The 20710-nt window shown below is 52.3% G+C and overlaps 1 long non-coding RNA gene across 1 annotated transcript; it reads left to right on the top strand.

Moving 5' to 3' along the window:
- Positions 1-946: 946 nt before the first annotated feature.
- On the top strand, positions 947-10078 carry LOC311440949. Its single transcript, XR_014695665.1, has 5 exons — positions 947-1071; positions 1158-1204; positions 1295-1431; positions 5049-5122; positions 9702-10078. It is a non-coding gene; the product is annotated as an uncharacterized lncRNA (long non-coding RNA).
- Positions 10079-20710: the final 10632 nt, after the last annotated feature.

Consider the following 20710-nt stretch of genomic DNA (forward strand, 5'->3'; position numbering starts at 1 on the left):
AAGGGTAAGGGTAAGGGTAAAGGGAAAGGTTAACTGTACGAGTAATTGCTAGGGTAAGTGTAAGCGTAAGTGTTGTTGTATGGCTTATGGTAAGGGTAAGGTTTATGTTAAGGGTAAGCATAAGCATAACGGATAGAGTAAGGCTAAGGGTAAGGGTAATGGTAAGGTTAAGGGTACAAGTATATGTTAGGGTATGGGTTATGGTAAGGGTAAGGGTCAGGGTAAGTGTAAGGGTAAGTGTAAGGGTACGGGTCACAGTAAGGGTTAGAGTTAGGGTTAGGGTAAGGTTAATGGTAACGGTAAGTGTAAGGGCAAGGGTTAGGGTAAGGGTAAGTGTAAGGATATGGGTAATGGTAAGGGTGAGGGTAAGGGTAAGTGTAAGGATATGGGTAATGGTAAGGGTGAGGGTAAGTGTAAGTGTAAGGTTTAGATTTAGGAAAAGGGTAAGTGTAGCAGAAAGGTTAAGGGTTAGGGTAAGGGTAAGTGTTAGGATAAGGGTAAGGTTAAGGGTAAGGGTAATGGTATGGATAAGGGTTAGGGTAAGTTTAAGGGTACGGGTCAGGTGTAATAGTAAGTGTAAGGGTACGGGTCATGGTAAGGGTTAGTGTAAGGGTTTGAGTAAGGGTAAGGGTAAGGGTTAGGATAAGTGTAAGGGTGCAAGAAAGGATTAGGGCAAGAGTAAGTGTAAGGGTAATAGTAAGGGTTAGGTTAAGTGTAAGGGGAAGGGGAAGGTAAGGGGAAGGGTTGGAGTAAGGTGTAGGGTAAGGGTAAGTTTATGGTTAAAGGAAAGAGTGAGGGTAAGGAAAAAGTAAAGGTAAGGATTTGGGCAATGGTAAGGGTGAGAAGGGTTAGGGTAAGGGTTACGGTAAGGGTTAGGTAACGCAGTGTACAACCTGGGGCGTCACACGCAGAGCTGCCTCTGGCAAGGTGAGTGAGGAACAGATGTAGCAGTTGTTGTGCTGTAGGTCTCACTGTTCCTCTAAGCATCCCCTCTTTGTCTTTTAGAGGTGTTGTAGCTGTTTGAAGAGGGTAGATTGAAGCATCTGCCTCGGGGGCTGGTAAGCGGCAGAGGTAAGGGAGCAGATGAGAGTAACTTACCTAGTTGTGCTGTGTCTTTGGATGCTGCATCGGCCTATGCGTTTCTTTTTCTTTCACAGGTGTCTCGCACAGGCTCAAAGGAGCAAACTGCACTCTGAAGAGCTGTGTAAGAAGAGGGGCTGGTCATGAGCTGGGTTGGAGCAGAACGACCAAGTAGCAAAAGGTGACTATGAAAGGTGTCCGTCTTGCTTTGCAGGTGCCGTGGCAGGCTCTCCACAGAAGTGACTAAGGATATGAGATAAGGCCAGAGAGCGACAAGGAGCGGCACGTGCAGGGATGGTTTTGAAGCGCTGCGGTGGCTTACTCTTCTGTTCATCAGGTGCCACAGGCAAGGTGGGTTGTAACATCAGTCGTTATGATTAAGGAGGTATTGGGGAGGTATTGGGGAGGCAAGGACAATCCCCAGACATGGACTGTATATCTCGAAACAAGACACTGGAACTCATGATAAGGAAGCGGCAGACGGACAGAGAAACGAATGTAAGGACTATAAATCTCGAAACTGGACATTGGAATTCATTATAAAGATACAACAAACGGGAGAATTAGCAACAACCAGCTCTTGCAATTAAGAAACATGCCAATTCAGCAGATTCCTGACCAAAGATGAAAAGTACACTGTGAGGAAGGCTCAGGGTCTTCCTCCCAAAGACCCCAGCCCACGTCCCAAAGACCCCTGCCCACAATTCTTGGAAGGCTCTACGCAGGCGCAAGGTGCCAAAAGGCTAATTACCATGAGAAGCGAGGGAAGGCGGGGATAGGTAATGCATATGTAGAGGTGCTTGTAGAATATTGATAGATTGATTGTATAAATTCAAGACTGCTTTCTGCTTTGGGTATGCACGATAGGTGGAGAGATCCCCCGTGCATCCAGCGCTGCAATAAAGAATATACCACTTAAAGGAATTTCGGCTTCGATCTTTGAATCGGTTATATTTGCATGAAAGCAGTTCACTTGAATGCCACAGTGCATCTGAGTAGGGTGTTCTAGCAGAAAAAGTTTGTCTGGCACAGCGGTGCCTGATGGCAGTGTGTTTCCTCAGGTGAAGAGGTGCCTGAAGCCCCATCCTATCTAGCCTGCACACAATTATCTGAGAATGAAAGCTGCTTTCCAGTAATTCAGAAAGCCAAGTTACGTCTCAGCCTTGAGCATCTCGGGCTTTTGGGCCTGTCTGTAACATTTGGCACCAGCACTAATACTTTTTTTGGCATATGATTAGCGTTTGGGGCCTGTGTCTGGGATTTGGGCCCTGTCTCAAACCAGTGGGGCTTTGTCCTGGGTTTTGGAGCCTGCCTCTAGAGTTCAGGGCCTGTGATTAGGCTTTTGGGGTCTGTGTCTGGGGGCCGGTATCTGGGGGCAATGGGAGAGCTGCTTGTAGACTCTTGGGGCCAGCATTGAGGGGGTTGGGAGCTGACTGTACACCTTTGGGGCCTGCTTCTGGGGGGGGGGGGTTGAGACCTGCATCTGGGGGAGGGGTGGGAGCTCTTTGTATTCCTTTGGAGCCTGTGTCGGGGGGCGGAGGGGGGGTGGGGGGGGAGGGGGAAGGGGAGGGTTGGTTGGGAGCTGCTTGTACACTGTTGGAGCCTGGGTTGAGGGAGGAGGTTTGGAGCTGCTTCTACACCTTTGGGCCTGGCATCGGGGGTAGGGGGTTGGGTACTGGTTGTAGCGGCCTGTGTTTTGGGGGGAGGGCTTGGGGCCTGCGTCTGGGGGAAGGGTGGGAGCTGCTTGTACACCTTTGGGGCCTGCATCTGTGGGGGGTCAGGGTCTGTGTCTAGGGGGCTGGAAACTGCTTGTACAATGTAGGAATCTGTTTCTGCAGGGTGGCTGGGAGCTGTTTGTACAACTTTGGGGCCAGCATCTGGGGGTTGCTGGGAGCTGCCTGTACACTGTAGGGGCCTGTGTTTGGGGGGGCTTGGGGGCCTCCCTCGGGGGGGGGGGGAGGGTTGGGAGCTGCTTGTATAGGGTAGGGGGCCTGCCTGGCAGGGGTTGGGAGCTGCTTGTAGAATTTGGGTCCCTGTGTCTGGGGGGGGGTTGGGGCCTGTGTCTCAGGAGTGTTGGGAACTGGTTGTACACCTTTAGGTCCTGTCTCTGGGGGGGAGCTACTTGTACACTTTTGGGGTCTGTATTTGAGGGGGGTTGGGAGCTGCTTGTGCACTTTTGGACCTATGTTTAGGGGGGCTGGGAGTTGCTCATGCATTCTAGGTGCCTCCCTTTTGAGAAGGGTTAGGGCCTGCATCTGTGGGTGGTTGGGAGCTGCTTGTACACTATAGGGGCCATGGTCTTGGAGGGGGGTCTGGGCTGTTTATACACCTTTGTGGCCTGTGTTTGGGGAGGGGGTGGGCCTGTGCCTACGGGAGTTGGGAGGTGTTTGTTCACTCTAGGAGCCTCCATTTGGGGGTCTTTGGGGCCTCCCTTTGAGGGGGAGGGAGTTGGGAGTTGGTTGTACACCTCCTCATCCCATGTCTTGGGGGGGGGTGGGGGTGGGGGTGGGACCAGTCTCTGAAGGGGCGGGTTGTGAGCTGCTTGTACACCTGAGTCGGGGGGAGGGTAGGGGGGGTGGCGGGGGGCGGGCCCGGGTCTTGGGCCAGTGTCTGGGTGGAGTCCAGTTCTTGGGAGGGGGTGGTGGGGTAGGAGCTGCTTGTGGGCAGTTGGGGTCTGCATCTGGGTGTGGTTGGTGCCTGCTTCTGTTGGCAGTTTGGGGCCTGCTTGTAGACTTGTGCAGCCTGGGTTTGGGGGCTTTTCTGTAACGTTTGGGGTCTGCATTTTTGCTTTGGGATGCATCTTGAGCTTTTGAGGCCTAGCAGTAGCATTTGGGGCCTGCATCTGGGGTTTTTCTGTAGCGTTTTGGTTGCGTATTTGTGATTTGGGGCCTGTATCCAGGGTTTTGCCTTTTTTGTAGTTTCCATCTTTGTGTGTGTGTGTTTCGTTGTTGGTTGTGTGGGATTAGGGGCAGTTTGGGGTTTGGATTAAGGTCAGTGTCATTAGCGTTAGGGGGTTGATAATAAGGGTTAGGGTTGTGGTTAGAGTTGTTAGGTTTAAGGGGAATAAGGATTTCAGGGTAAGGGGATCAAGGTTGTGGGAATAAAAATGTTGTTTTTGCACAAACAACAGGATGTTTTTACATCCTGTAGAGGGAAGGAAGGTGGTATTGAGATATGCTTGCAGTGATAAGACAGCTTAACAGTGTGAAATGAGTTCATCTGATTCGTGTCAATATGGAACAATGCTAGGGCCGCATGATATGATGAAATGTGACCTTCTGTCTTACATACCCTTGTATAACCACAAGTCTGAGAAAACCAGAGTGGTTAATATATATAGTTCTTGTATCTTGCAAAGGAATGGTCCAGCAATTCGGGTCAATAGGGGATAAGAGAACAAAGGGGTTTCAGAATAACTGCTAACTATTACAACTGTTGCATGGGACACTATGCAAGTGTCTGCCATCCAGCCAAGATGGACAAAGGAGAAGGACAAGAGAAAAGCCTGGGAGGAAGACTACGAGCCTTCAGTATGAGCGGCCCCCAGAGGGACCACCGGAGACTGATAACGCCTGCACCAGTGGGAGGGTTTGGATTCTGGGAACTAATTAGAATAACCCTGCCTTTCGTAGAAGTAGTAATGAATATGTATTAGCCTAGCAGCATAAAAACCAGCCGCCTGATGTAACTTGTGTGCGTCTTGGTGGAGCAGAGACTCCTGGCGCACCCAGCGCTGTTTGCTTACCTCTATTCCTTTAATAAATCGTAAACATTAATTGCAACCCTATTTGGGACCCAGTCATTTATTACAAGTGGGGGCTCGTCCGGGAGGGCTTTGGTTCCTGATTTCTGGTTTGATCTAGGAGAGGCACCCCCACCATTTGGTGGCTGCTCTTTGAGTCAGGTCGGAACTAATGGCATCTTGAACCTGAATAAAGGTAAGCAAAGTTTCTGATTGTTTTTTTCAGCTCCCTTGCCAGCTGCAGCACTATATTTTGCCCGTAATTGTGTGTGTGAAGATCTGAACAAAGATGACGGAGTCGTAAGCATTTAAAGCGTATACTGTTCGGTTGGGTGGGGTTTGGTTGCCTGTGTGTGTAAGAGTGTGACTGAGATGGAACTTAGTTCCGAAGCGATTGTGGAGGTCTTCTAACCGCGGTTCCAATCTCCCGCGAGGGACTTGGCCGGTGAAGGACCGAAGGGATTCCTATAGGATTTGTGGGTGTGTGATAGGTCCTCGACCCCCTGCAAGACACTCTTACTAAGGTAACCAAGGGCTGTGGGAATTGCCATAGTAAAATTCCTAGATGGGTCAGACAAAATCGAAGACCAGAGACCAGAAGAAAGGGAGCAAATTACCAGTCATACCACCAGAAAGTCCATTAGGAATAACGATTAGAAATTGGAATGATAGAGACCCCAGAAAAGGAAAAAGTAAATTAAAAATGGTCCAGTATTTTGTGACAGAATGGCCAAAGGAGCCTTTAAGACTACATGTCTTTTGGCCTGTTTTTGGATCCTTCGAAGACTGGATTTGCCAGGCCTTAAATATCCATGTTAATTCAAAGGAACCTTTTAGCCAGGAAGAAAGTGATTATGCAGGATTATGGATCAGGAGGACTTCACGTCCTTTTCCAGCCTCAATATTTACACTAAAAGCAGGTAAGAAATTTGAAGAACAAGAAGAACATGAAAAAGAAGATAAACGTGAGCCGTTGGATAAGCTACCACCTCCATGTCCTAACAATCCACCCCCGGCGGCTCCCCCTCCGGTGGCTGTGGTATCTCCACCAGTACCACCGTTGCCCCAGCTTCCACCACCAACAGCACCAGAATTAGACCGACCTCCGGCTGCATGCACGAGGACTGCCGTATCTGAGAGAGCTTCTCTATATCCCTTAAGGGAGGTAACTGGTGTATAACTGGTGCGCGTCTTGGTGGAGCAGAGACTCCCGGCGTACCCAGCACTGTTTGCTTACCTCTATTCATTCAGTGAATTGTAAACTTCGATTGTAATCCTATTTGGGACTTTTATTTATTATAACAGACAACCTTGTAAAACGCAGACAACCAGAATCCTTACAGCAATTAGGTGGAAATCACGGCGTAAGAAACATTACCACCTCAAAGAGTAAAAACCTCAAAAGAAATGTGACTTGTAACAGGCCAGCAGCTGTGTATTTTCTGTGAAGCACCAGCTAGATTATGACCCTTAAATAGCACAGTTAATGGGGAAACAGGGGAGGGTCCCGGTCCTCGGCAGAAAAAAAAAGTGTATAAACTGTGTACGGAATTAGTAGGCACCCTCCTGCTTGTGGGACACCCGCCATTGTAATCTCGAATAATAATGCTACTGTACTGAGATCCTCGACTCAGCCTATGCTATTTGCTACAGATTGATTCAGGGTTTTAAGGTTTCAGGGATTGGGCACTAGGGTTGGGTTTCAGGGTAAGGGGTTTCAGGGTTTATGTTTAGGATTTTAAGGTTTTTAGGGTTGGAGTTTTAACGGTTAGGGTTTTAAGGATTTGGGGGTTAGGGTTTTAAAGGTTTCAGGGTTAGCGTGTTAGGGTATTAGAGTTTTTTGGGTTGTAGTGTTGATATGTTTTTTAGGGTTAGAGTCTTAAGGTTTTATTTCTGGTCAGTTATTTACGGTTAGGGTTTTAAGATCTTTTTTTTTTTTTTTTTTTTTTTAGGTTAGGTTCTCCAGGGCCAGGGTTTTGAGTATCCTAATTTTGGGGGTTTGGATTTTGAGCATCTTAATTTTTGGGGTTAGGCTTTTGTGTGCCCTAATTTTTTGGGATAGGCTTTTAAGCATCCTAAGTAGTTGGGTTAGGGTTTTGAACATTTTAATGTTTTGGGTTTGGGTATTGAGTATCCTAAGTTTTCGGGAATGGGTTTTGAGCATCTTTATGTTTTCAGGATAGGGTTTGGAGCGTCCTAAGTTTTCAGGATAGGGTTTTGAGCATCTCAATGTTTCCAGGATAGGGTTTTGAGCATCCTAATGTTTTTGGGTTAGGTCTTTGAGCTTCCTAATGTTTTCCGGATAGGGCTTTGAGCGTCCTAGTGTTTTTGGGTTAGGGCTTTGAGCGTCCTAGTGTTTTTGGGTTAGGGCTTTGAGCGTCCTAGTGTTTTTGGGTTAGGGCTTTGAGCGTCCTAGTGTTTTTGGGTTAGGGCTTTGAGCGTCCTAGTGTTTTTGGGTTAGGGCTTTGAGCGTCCAAAGTTTTTGGGTTAGGGCTTTGAGCGTCCAAAGTTTTTGGGTTAGGGCTTTGAGCGTCCTAATGTTTTTGGGTTAGGGCTTTGAGCGTCCTAATGTTTTCGGGATAGGGTTTGGAGCGTCTTAATGTTTTGGGTTTGGGTTTTGAGCTTCCAAAGTTTTTGGGTTAGGGCTTTGAGCGTCCTAATGTTTTTGGGTTAGGGCTTTGAGCGTCCTAATATTTTTGGGTTAGGGCTTTGAGCGTCCCAGTGTTTTCGGGATAGGGTTTGGAGCGTCCCAGTGTTTTCGGGATAGGGTTTGGAGCGTCCTAGTGTTTTCGGGATAGGGTTTTGAGCGTCCAAAGTTTTTGGGTTTGGGTTTTGAGCGTCCAAAGTGTTATAAGTTGCCCCCTTAATTAATTTTCAGAGAGCATTGTATTAATCGTAGAAAGGAATTTATTGAGTGAGCAAACATCAAGCAAAACAGCACTGGGCAGCCGGGGAGTCTAAGCTCTGCCAACGGCACGCACCTCACCCCCGCCAGGGTCCCTTTTTATATCTTGGTAATTCCGGGATTACGCAGCACATCCTGGTATATTCTGCAACTGCGCGCACTGTTGCGCGCAAAAGAATTTTTAAGAATTTAAATCTCTTTAAAAAGAAAATTAAGCAAAAGAATTTTCATAGTGTCTAGGCAAGCATTATGCAGCTCCTTACTTCAGCAGGGAGCTTTTGCAACTCCCGCTCCTCAAACAGAAGTCCTTGTTTTTATAATACAAAAGACAATGAACAAACATTTATGGTGTATTACACTAAGTTTTTGGGTTAAGGTTTTGTGCATCTTAATGTTTTGGGGTTAGGGTTTGGAGCACCCTAAGTTTTTGGGCTAGGGCTTTGAGCATCCTAACGTTTTGGGTTGGGTTTGGGTTTTGAGCATCCTAAGATTTTGGGTTAGGGGTTTTAGGCATAGGTCTTCAGGGGTTTAGTGTGGTAAATAGTTTGGGTTAGGCCTGTAGGGGTTTCGAGTTTTTTTTGATGTTAGGGCTTGAGGCTTTTTTTGTAAGGGCGGTGAGGGTTCCAGTGAGTGCTGGTAAATGAAGTTCTCGAGCACTCGGCCTGTGATTGGCCATGCTGGCTGTCCGGGGAATGCTGGTAGGTGTAGTTTTCCGGCACTGGGAGGCCATGTTGAATGCCCAGAGCATACCGGGAGATGTAGTTCTCGGGAACTAGGGTTAGGGTTAGGGGCTAGGGCTGGGGCTAGAGTTAGGGTTTCAGGTGAGGGTTGGGGGTTATTGTTAGGGTTAGAGGGTTAGGGTTAGGCTTAGAGGGTTAGGGGTAGGTTAGGGGTAGGTTTAGAGGGTTAGGGTAAGGGTTAGGGGTTAGGGGTTGGGGGTTGGGGTTGTGGTTAGGGTTAGGGTAAGGCTTAGGGTGAGAGTATTAGGGTTAGGGTTAGGGTTAGGGTTCAGATTAGGGTAAGGGTAAGTGTTAGGGTGAGGATAAGGTTTAGGGAAAGGGAAAGGGTTAGGTTTAGGGTAAGGGTTGGGGTAAGGGTTAGGGTAAGGGTAAGAGTTAGGGTAAAAGATAGAGTAATGGTAAGGGTAAGGGTAGTGTAAGGATTAGGGTAAGGGTAAAGGTTAGGGTTAGGGTAAGAATAAGGGTAAGCTAATGGTTAGGATAAGGGTAAGGGTTAGGGTAAAGGTTTTCATTTGTTAAAGCTGAAACGCAGTATGCAATCTGGGACGTCACAGCCAGAGCTGCCTATGGCAAGGTGAGAGAGGAAAAGATGGAGCAGATGTTCTACTCCTAGTTTTTTCTTTATACGTAAATAAAAGTTTGAGCTAATTCCAGCTGGAAGAGTTCCAATTACTTGCTTGGTCATAATGCCTTTTAATGTTGAAAGCTGCAGCAAAAGCATGGGGATTTTTGCTTCTAGAAACACCCTAGTTCTCTTGTCTGCACTATGCATGCTGTTGAGCTAAAACTGATTAAAAAATAAAAAGAAAAATCATACACACACAAAAAAAAAAAAAAAAAAAAAAAACCACCACAGCTGCTGCTGCTCTCTTCCTACTTCCTTGTGCTTTGCCCCTACCCTTTCCCAGGTGATTGGGTTTGGGTGCTAGGCGGGGCCAAATTGTATGTGAGTCCCGGGCATCCCCTCAGAGAGCTCGTTCTGCTTGGGCTGCTCTTTGGGGTGTTTGTTTTTCCTTCGGTCAGTTGCAGGCTTCTTCAGGTGGATGAGAGTTTATGGACTGATGCGTTTCCAAGTAGCGAGGGGTACGCACATCTTTTTGAGGTAACAGCTAGTAGGATCTGTTAGAATAAACTGATGTAGTACTTGGTGCCTTTATTGCATGCAGTTCTTTATCAGGTGAGTAACTGTTGTGAGTAACTGAAGTCAATGTTACTTGGTGTGTTTGCTATGCAGTGCCTGTGCGGACTATTGCACGAGACACAGCTTTCTGACATCTGGCCCAGCAACTACTAAATAAGGGGAGGGGAGAAGCTGAAGAACGACCAAAGGACAAAGCCTGGGAGGAAGACTACGAGCCTTCAGTACGAGCGGCCCCCAGAGGGACCACCGGAGACTGATAACGCCTGCACCAGTGGGAGGGTTTGGATTCTGGGAACTAATTAGAATAACCCTGCCTTTTGTAGAAGTAGTAATGAATATGTATTAGCCTAGCAGCATAAAAACTAGCCTCCTGATGTAACTGGTGTGCGTCTTGGTGGAGCAGAGACTCCTGGCGCACCCAGCGCTGTTTGCTTACCTCTATTCCTTTAATAAATCGTAAACATTAATTGCAACCCTATTTGGGACTCGGTCATTTATTACAACTGGGACCTCCCGATGGGTGGAAGCTGTTGGGATAGCTCGGGATGCTGAGGCGTGGTGCTGCAAGGAGGTTGGTGGTCGGTGGTGCCCTGGGGCAGGCCGAATTGGGAGGGGGCGAGGCGGCGGGTGGTCGGTGGCTTCTGTGGAAAAGGCCACAGAATGTATGGGGGGCTGTGCATTCAGAGGAACCTTGACAGGCTGCAGATAGGGGCAGGCAGGAACCTTTTGAAGTTCAGGAGAGGGAAATGCCAAGCCCTACCCCTAGGGAGAAACACCTCTGTTCACCAGCACTGGATATCTCGATACTAAATAAGCATTTCTTCATGGAAGGGGTGGTTTGATATTAGAACAGGCTGCCCGGGGAAGTGGTAAGAGACCCGATCCTTAAAAGTATTTAAGAGACATGTGGACATAGCCTGGGAGTCCGGCCTCCGGCAGGGCGGGAGCTGGCTCTTCCGAGCCCCTGTGCTCCGGTCTTGTGCGACACGTTTGCAAGCAGCACCGGGTTCCGGGTCCGACATCGGACGGTTTGGTGTCGGTGATTCCGGGGCCGTCGGATAGCGGGGGCCGGCTATGTTGTGTCCCGTGGATCCGAATTCAGGGGGCATGGGGGCTGGCTGTGCAGTGAAGCAGGGGGCTGGCGTCCACCGGCTTCCCAGAGAGCAGGCTTTTGGTCCCGTGCGGTTCGGTGGCCGGCCGTCCCGAAACCCTGGGCACTGGTCTTGTGCTAGACTCAGCGGGGTCCGGGGCCGAACTCGGCTTCTCGGGGCCGGCGGTCCCGGTGTCCAGGTGTCCTGCCTCGGGTGGCGCGGGGCCAGCTGTCCTTAGCAGCTGGGCTCCCAAGAGCTTCTGGGCTCCCAAGCGTCGCCCAAGACCGGATCCCAGAGAATCGGGACAGCCGGCCACACCGGTGCGACTAGCACAAGCGTCTCCCGACAACGGAGCCCAGGGGCCTGGGATAGAGAAACGGGGAGCGTGGGTCGGCCGGCCACAGCTTCGCATGGGACCGAACCCCCTGTCTCCGGGACGGCCGGACCCCGAGCCGGCAGACAGCAGCCTCCCGCTTCACGGCACAGTCAGCCCCCAACTCGCCCGAGTTCTGATCCCCGGGACACGGGACAGCCGGCCGCGCCGCCAGAGGCCGGACACCTGGACCCCGGGACCGCCGTCCCTGAGAAACCCAAAGTCGGACCTGGACCCCGGTGCGGCTAGCACACGCGTCGCCCAGGACCGCAGCCCAGGACCTCGGGACGGTCGCATCCCGCGCCTCCGGCAGGAGCTACCCGGGAGGGCAGGACGGCCTGCCGCAGCTCTGCAAGAGACCGAACCTGCTGGATTCCAGGACGGCCAGACCCCGAGCCGGTGGACAGCAGCCTCCCGCTTCACGGCTCGGCAGGCACCCACGTCGCCTGACTTCAGACCCACGGGACAGGCGGTTCCGCGCCGCCGGAGGCCGGACACACGGGCCTCGGTATCGCCATCCCCGAACCGCCCAAAGTCACACACGCTCTCTGGTACGTCCAGCACACGCATCGCAAAGACCGGAGCCCAGATTATAGGCTCAGCCAGCCCCACGCCACCCGCGGTCGGACCAGGAACCCGGTGCGGTTGGCACATGTGTCGCCCAAGAACGGCGCCCAGGGGTGCGGGATGGCCGTGCCTCACGCAGCCCAAGTTCGGGGACACGGGACAACTGGCACCCGCGCCGCCGGAGGACAGAATCCCGTGCCCCGGGATCACCGTCCTCAAAGCACCCGAAGTCGGCTCTGGACCTCGCTTCGACTTGCACATGAATCGCCCAAGACTGGAGCCCAGGTTCTAGGGAGAGCCAGCCCCCGCGCCTCCAGAGAACGGATCCCCGCGACTCCGGACAGACAGCACCCGAGCCGCCGGAGTGACGAACCTCGGGACACGGGACCGACAGCCCCGAACCGCCCGTGGTCGGCTCAGGACCCCAGTGAGGCTAGCACACGCGTCGCCAGGGGCTCGGGACAGTCGGATCCCGCGCCTCCGGATGCAGGCACCGGGGAGCACGGGTACGCGGTCTGCAGCTCCTCATGGGACCGAACCACCCTGTTCGAAATGGCCTTACTCAGAGCCGGTGGACAGCAGCCTCCCGCTTCACGGCTCAGCAGGCACCCACGTCGCCCGACTTCGGACCCACGGGACAGGCGGATCGGCGCCACCAGAGGCCGGACACACGGGCCTTGGTATTGCCGTCCCCGAAACACCCGAAGTCACACACGGTCTCCGGTGTGTCCAGCACACGCATCGCAAAGACCAGAGCCCAGCTGCTAGGGACAGCCGGCCCCGCACCGCCCGAGGTGGGACACCTGGACACCGGGACCGCCATCCCCAAGAAGCCGAGTTCGGCCCCGGACCCCGCTGAGTCTAGCACAAGACCGGTGCCCAGGGTTTTGGGACGGCCGGCCACCGAACCGCACGGGACCGAAAGCCCGCTCTCTGGGATGCCAATCCCAGAGCCAGCGGACGTCAGCCCCCCGCTTCACTGCACTGGCAGCCCCCGCGCCTCCAGAGAACGGATTCCCACGACTTGGGACAGACAGCACCCGAGCTGTCTGTCCCTAGAACCTGTGCTCCGGTCTTGGGCGATTCGTGTGCAAATCGCAGCGAGGTCCGGAGCCGAGTTCAGGCAGTTCGGGGAAAGTGATCCCGGGGCACAGGATTCTGTCCTCCGGCGACGTGGGTGCCTGTAGTCCCAAGTCCCGGAGGTCCGACCTCCGTAGACTCGGATACTGTCTGCCCTGACTCGCGGTGTTCCTTCCTCGGGTGGTGTGGTGGCCGGCCGCCCTGAGTCCCTGGGCTCCGGTCTTGGGCCACGCATGTGGTAGTTACACCGGGGTGTGGTGGTTTTACTCAGGTGGGCAGCCGAGCTCCACCACAACCGCTCTCTCACTCCCCCTCTCCTCAAAGAGGAAGGGGGAGAAAATACAACACAGAGAACTCGAGGTTTGAGATAAGAAAGGATGCCTTCCCCGTCCACTTCCCCACATGGAGATCAAGAAAGGATCCCCATAAAGATGCCTTCCCCATCCGCTTCCCCACATGCACTACAGGGACTTTAGCTTCTCCCACAGTGTGTAGGGGTTTTGTTTCAGCAGGACCAGGACGGCTTTCAGACCCCCTGTTGTTAACTAGCCAAGTGGCCTCTGGTAGATTTATATCCCAATGTTTCCATGTCCCAGCACCCAACGCTTGCAGCATAGTTTTTAACAGTCCATTGTACCTCTCAACCTTCCCAGAGGCTTGTGGGTGATAAGGGATGTGATACACCCATTCAATGCCATGTCTCTTGGCCCAGGAAGTGATCAAATTGTTTCGGAAGTGACTCCCATTGTCAGACTCAATTCTTTCTGGTGTACCATGTCGCCACAGCACTTGTCTTTCCAGGCCCAAGATAGTGTTTCGGGCCATGGCATGGTTTACAGGGTATGTTTCCAGCCACCCAGTAGTTGCTTCTACCATGGTGAGTATGTACCGTTTGCCTTGGCAGGTTTGTGGAAGTGGTCTGATGTAGTCAATCTGCCAGGCCTCACCATATCGAAATCCAAGCCATCTCCCCCTATTCCAGGGAGACTTTACCCTCATGGCTTGTTTGATTGCAGCACAGGTCTCACACTGATGGGTAACCTGTGTGAAGGCCTCAATGGTCAGGTCCACCCCTCGATCACGAGCCCATCTGTATGTGGCATCCCTCCCCAGATGTCCTGATGTTTCATGAGCCCAACGAGCTACAAACAGCTCACCCTTACGTCCCCAGTCCAGGTCCACCTGAGCTATTTCAATTTTTGAAGCTCGATCTACTTCTTCGTTGTTCTGATTACATCTGTAATTGATGTTCTTTTTTGATGATCAATTACAATCTGTAATTGATCATCAATCTGTAATTGATGATCAATTACATCTGTAATTGATGTTCTTCGGTAGCACGATTCTTAGACATATGGGCATCTACATGACGTACCTTTACAGCCAGGTTTTCTACCCGGGCAGCAATATCTTGCCACAGGGTAGCAGCCCAGATAGGTTTACCTCTGTGCTGCCAGTTGTTCTGTTTCCATTGTCGCAGCCACCCCCATAGCGCATTTGCCACCATCCATGAGTCAGTGTAGAGATACAGTACCGGCCACTTTTCTCTTTCAGCTATTTCTAGGGCCAGTTGTATAGCTTTCACTTCTGCATACTGACTTGACTCACCTTCCCCTTCCATGGCCTCCACAACTTGTCGTGTGGAACTCCACACAGCAGCTTTCCACTTCCGATGGCTCCCTGCCACACGGCAGGATCCATCAGTAAACAACACATACTGCTTTCTGTCTTCTGGCAACTCATTGTATGGTGGTGCCTCTTCAGCATGAGTTACTTCTTCTGTCGGTGCTCCGAAATCCCTGCCCTCTGGCCAGTCCATAATCCCTTCCAGGATTCCAAGGTGGTTGGGTTTCCCCATTCGAGCCCGCTGTGTAATTAACGCTACCCATTTACTCCACGTAGCATCGGTTGCATGATGTGTAGTGGGGATTTTCTCTTTGAACATCCAATGTAACACAGGTAGCCGTGGGGCCAAGAGAAGTTGTGCTTCTGTACCAACAACTCTGAAGCGGCTCGAATCCCCTCATATGCTGTTAATATTTCCTTTTCAGTTGGGGTGTAATTGGCTTCTGATCCTCAATAGCCCTGGCTCCAGAACCCCAAAGGTTGGCCTCGAGTTTCTCCTGGGGTCTCCTGCCAGAGGCTCCAGGTGAGCCCATGCTCCCCAGCTGCAGTGTACAGTATGTTTTGCACAGCTGGTCCAGTACGGACAGGCCCAAGGGCTACTGCACGAGCTATTTCTTGTTTGAGTTGTTCAAAGGCCTGTTGTTGCTCGGGGCCCGACTCGAACTCTTTCAAGTCGGGCCCCGAGCAACAACAAGAGGAACTCGAAAGAGTCCTCTTTCGAGTCACTCGATATAGAGGACTCACAAGCTGACTATAGCCTGGCACATGCATTCTCCAAAACCTAGGAAAGCTTCTGTTTCTTTTTTGCTAGTTGGCGGAGACATAACTGTTATTTTGTTGATCACATCCGTCGGAATGTGGCGACGTCCATCCTGCCATTTTACCCCCAAGAACTGGATTTCCTGTGCAGGTCCCTTGACCTTATTCTGTTTAATGGCAAATCCAGCTTTCAGGAGAATTTGAATTGTTTTCTTCCCTTTCCCAAAAACTTCTTCTGCTGTGTTACCCCATATGATGATATCATCGATATACTGCAGGTGTTCAGGAGCGTTCCCCTGTTCCAGTGTCGTCTGGATCAGTCCATGGCAGACGGCAGGGCTGTGTTTCCACCCCTGGGGCAGTCGATTCTAAGTATACTGAATGCCCCTCCAAGTGAAAGCAAATTGTGGCCTGCATGCTGCTGCTAGACGGATAGAGAAAAATGCATTAGCAATATCGATTGTAGCATACCACTTGGCTGCCTTTGACTCTAGTTCGTACTGAAGTTCTAGCATGTCCGGCACTGCAGCACTCAGTGGTGGCGTGACTTCATTCAGGCCCCGATAGTCCACTGTTAGCCTCCACTCGCCATTGGCCTTTCGCACTGGCCATATAGGTCTGTTAAAAGGTGAATGAGTCTTCCTGATCACTCCTTGGCTCTCCAGATGGTGAACTAACTCATGGAGAGGAATCAGGGAGTCTCGGTTGGTGCGATATTGCCGCCGGTGCACAGTTGTAGTCGCAATTGGCACTTGCTGTTCTTCAATCCTCAGCAATCCTACAGCAGAAGGGTCTTGTGAGAGACCAGGCAGGGTAGACAGCTGCTTAATCTTCTCTGTGCTCAAGGCAGCTATGCCAATTGGATCCTTGAAGTACCCTTTCCTGAGGTAGTCTATGCCGAGGATGCACGGAGCCTCTGGGCCAGTCACGAAGGGGTGCTTTTGCCACTCATTTCCAGTTAGACTCACTTCAGCTTCCAATATTGTTAGCTCTTGGGATCCCCCCGTCACTCCGGAGATAGAGATGGGTTCTGCCCCTTGGTGGCCTGATGGCATTAGGGTACACTGTGCGCCTGTGTCCACTAAAGCTTTATATTTTTGCGGTTCCGGTGTGCCAGACCATCGAATCCACACAGTCCAGTAAATCCGGTTGTCCCTCTCCTCTACCTGGCCAGAGGCAGGGCCCCACTAGTCCTGGTTGGAGTATCTATCAATTATTTCTTCCAAACGTGAATCAGAAATCTCTTCAGCAGGGTCAGGAGTAATACTATTCCTTCTACTGCCTCTGGGGGACTGTTCAACAGAAACTGGGGCAGCAATCCTGCTAGGGGCCCTCTTTGTTGCTGCTGTATCTTTCCATAGCTCACGTAGCCGAGCAGCTAGGGCCGAAGTCGGTTCACCATCCCACTTCCTCATATCTTCCCCGTGGTCACGTAAATAAAACCACAAGGTACCTCGCGGTGTGCCTCCCAGATTCTCCCTTGTTTGAGCCGGGGACTGCTGGCGCTTGATGGCCGAAAGATTTTTCCGTCTAGGTGAGGACGAAGCTATGTGTTCATCTAACCGTTGGGACAGTCTCTCCACAGCTGAAATGCAGCCCCGTACTGGGGCAGAGAGATTTTCTTCATATTTATGAAGTTGATTGGACACGTTGTCCACAGTTGGCCCCATCCCCTCGTCCCAACCATGACTGCCAGTGTGCTGGCATGTGTTGGGGGTGCAGCCCGTACAAACTTCCGCCACATGGACGCTGTGCATTGGACTTCATCGGGGTCTTTAGGTGCCTGGGCGTTGTTTAAATCACTATAAAGCATCTCCAGCACAGCTAATTCCCGCAGCTGCTGGAGGCCCTTATCCATAGTGGTCCGTTTGTTTACTTGGGAGACAATATCCTCTTTGTGGGAATACCTTTCTTTCACAGCTGTTAGGATTCACCTCCAGAGGCTGATAACTTGTGCCTTTCTTCCAATTACTCTGTCAATGAGCCTTTCTCTAGAAAGGGATCCCAGCTGCTTGGCTTCATTGCCTTCTAGGTGTTGGGTATTGGCCCCACTATCCCAGCATCGAAGCAGCCAAGTGAGGATGTGCTCACCTGGATGGCGACTGAAGTCTTTTCGTATTTCTCGCAGCTCACTCAAGGATAGAGATCGAGTAGTTTCTGATTCATCTATGATTTCAGTCTCTTCTTCGTGATGTTGCCGTGATAACGCTGCTTTAGAGCCGCTTGCCTTTTCCTCTTCTCCCTCATCCGTAGGAGGAGTTTCTTCCCTTACTAAACGACCTGATCTCTGTTTCCACTGTTTCGTCTTTACTACAGGGGCGACTGATACCATAGATGGTCAGTCCTTTGGGGTGGTCACAGCGTATGCTGTCTCATCATCAAATTCAAGAACCTCTCTATCCCCTTGAGGGTGCTGGGCAATGTTAATTGACATCTGATAGGCGTAAGCCAGACCCCAGCAGAGTGCAGCCAGCTGGTGGAGTTCTCTAGTATTGCCAGGGTCAGGGCATACATCTTTCAAACATTCTACCAGTTTTCTTGGACTTTGTACTTGTTCAGGGGTGAAATTTAGAACCATTGGAGGAGAAAACCGTGATAGGTACCTGCCCAAATCCCCCCCCACACCTTGCCACCCACAACTTTGTTTGGGGACAGGTCCTTGGATAATATTCTTAATAAATTGCTTTACCTTGGGGAAGAAGACAAACACTAGACCTAGTAATAGGAGGATAATATCTGACCAGGGGTATCCGAGATACTGAAAGGCTGCTGTAATTAGCCCACAGGGAGAAAAGTAGAAGGCACCACACCCGATATTATTCACTGATTGACTGCTGGGGGCAAAAAAGAAGGCACTGTAATTCTTAATATTTTCAGTAAGATAATCTCCAGGAGACCAGGAGGATAACAATGCCGGGCTTGAATACCAAACAAAACTGAAGGCCAGTATGTTACAGCACAACATGATAAAAAAAAAAAAAACAAGCACAGACTTCAACGCTTTCTCCGATCGGATATCAAGGAAAAAAGAAAACAGAGAGTGGGCTACATACAACATATCCACACAGAAAAATATTACCAGAAAACCGAGCGTTATGACTACCAATATGTTAGTTGTAAATACTTCAATCAATGCTATTGTTATCTCAACCCTCGAGCCCCACGTTGGATGCCAAAAAGGACTGTGGTGGTTTTACTCAGGTGGGCAGCCGAGCTCCACCACAACCGCTCTCTCACTCCCCCTCTCCTCAAAGAGGAAGGGGGAGAAAATACAACACAGAGAACTCGAGGTTTGAGATAAGAAAGGTTTAATTAAAGGGAAAGGGAATGGGGAGGAAAAAACAGAGACAAAAGAAGCAATAAGTCCGCGCGGAAGCACAGAGAGAGAAAAAAATTATTCTCTACTTCCCATCAGCGAGCCGTGTTCGGCCACGTCCTGGGAAGCAGGGCCTCAAATGCGTAGTGGTTGTTCAGGAGGAACAGCCCCCTCCCCCACGAGAGCCCCCCCTTTTATTGCCGAGTGTGACATCAGGTGTTATGGAATATCCCTTTGATTGGTTTAGGTCATCTGCCCCAGCAATGTCCCCTCCCCATCACTTGCCCACCCCCAGCCTGCTGGCTCTTGGGGGCTTGGAAGGAGTCCTGATGCTGTGCCAGCACTATGCAGCAATAGACACAACACTGGAGTGATATCAGTGCTGTTCCACCTAGGAGTGCAGAGTACAGCACTGTGCGGGCTGCTGCAGGGAAAAGGTGACTCCAGCTCAGACAGCCCCAACACACGGGGTCCGGATCCGACCTCGGGAGGCTCGGGGACGGTGGTCCCGGGGCCCACGTGACTGGCCGCCGTCGGCGTGGGTGCCGGTTGTCCCGTGTCCCCGAACTCGGGCTGCGTGAGGCACGGCCATCCTGCACCCCTGGGCGCCGTTCTTGGGCGACGCATGTGCCAACCGCACCGGGTTCCCGGTCCGACCGCGGGCGGCTTGGGGCTGGCTGAGCCTATAATCTGGGCTCCGGTCTTTGCGATGCGTGTGCTGGACGCACCGGAGAGCGTGTGTGACTTTGGGCAGTTCGGGGATGGCGATACCGAGGCCCGTGTGTCCAGCCTCCGGCGGCGCGGAACCGCCTGTCCCGTGGGTCCGAAATCAGGCGACGTGGGTGCCTGCCAAGCCGTGAAGCGGGAGGCTGCTGTCCACCGGCTCGGGGTCTGGCCGTCCTGGAATCCAGCAGGTTCGGTCTCTTGCAGAGCTGCGGCAGGCCGTCCTGCCCTCCCGGGTAGCTCCTGCCGGAGGCGCGGGATGCGACCGTCCCGAGGTCCTGGGCTGCGGTCCTGGGCGACGCGTGTGCTAGCCGCACCGGGGTCCAGGTCCGACTTTGGGTTTCTCAGGGACGGCGGTCCCGGGGTCCAGGTGTCCGGCCTCTGGCGGCGCGGCCGGCTGTCCCGTGTCCCGGGGATCAGAACTCGGGCGAGTTGGGGGCTGACTGTGCCGTGAAGCGGGAGGCTGCTGTCTGCCGGCTCGGGGTCCGGCCGTCCCGGAGACAGGGGGTTCGGTCCCATGCGAAGCTGTGGCCGGCCGACCCACGCTCCCCGTTTCTCTATCCCGGGGCACGGGATCTGACCCTCCCAGGCCCCTGGGCTCCGTTGTCGGGAGACGCTTGTGCTAGTCGCACCGGTGTGGCCGGCTGTCCCGATTCTCTGGGATCCGGTCTTGGGCGACGCTTGGGAGCCCAGAAGCTCTTGGGAGCCCAGCTGCTAAGGACAGCTGGCCCCGCGCCACCCGAGGCGGGACACCTGGACACCGGGACCGCCGGCCCCGAGAAGCCGAGTTCGGCCCCGGACCCCGCTGAGTCTAGCACAAGACCAGTGCCCAGGGTTTCGGGACGGCCGGCCACCGAACCGCACGGGACCAAAAGCCTGCTCTCTGGGAAGCCGGTGGACGCCAGCCCCCTGCTTCACTGCACAGCCAGCCCCCATGCCCCCTGAATTCGGATCCACGGGACACGACATAGCCGGCCCCCGCTATCCGACGGCCCCGGAATCACCGACACCAAACCGTCCGATGTCGGACCCGGAACCCGGTGCTGCTTGCAAACGTGTCGCACAAGACCGGAGCACAGGGGCTCGGAAGAGCCAGCTCCCGCCCTGCCGGAGGCCGGACTCCCAGGCTATGTCCACATGTCTCTTAAATACTTTTAAGGATCGGGTCTCTTACCACTTCCCCGGGCAGCCTGTTCTAATATCAAACCACCCCTTCCATGAAGAAATGCTTATTTAGTATCGAGATATCCAGTGCTGGTGAACAGAGGTGTTTCTCCCTAGGGGTAGGGCTTGGCATTTCCCTCTCCTGAACTTCAAAAGGTTCCTGCCTGCCCCTATCTGCAGCCTGTCAAGGTTCCTCTGAATGCACAGCCCCCCATACATTCTGTGGCCTTTTCCACAGAAGCCACCGACCACCCGCCGCCTCGCCCCCTCCCAATTCGGCCTGCCCCAGGGCACCACCGACCACCAACCTCCTTGCAGCACCACGCCTCAGCATCCCGAGCTATCCCAACAGCTTCCACCCATCGGGAGGTCCCAGTTGTAATAAATGACCGAGTCCCAAATA

The sequence above is a fragment of the Aythya ferina genome, assembly GCF_964211825.1.
Source record: "Aythya ferina genome assembly, chromosome: 8".
In the NCBI taxonomy this organism is placed as follows: Eukaryota; Metazoa; Chordata; class Aves; order Anseriformes; family Anatidae; genus Aythya; species Aythya ferina.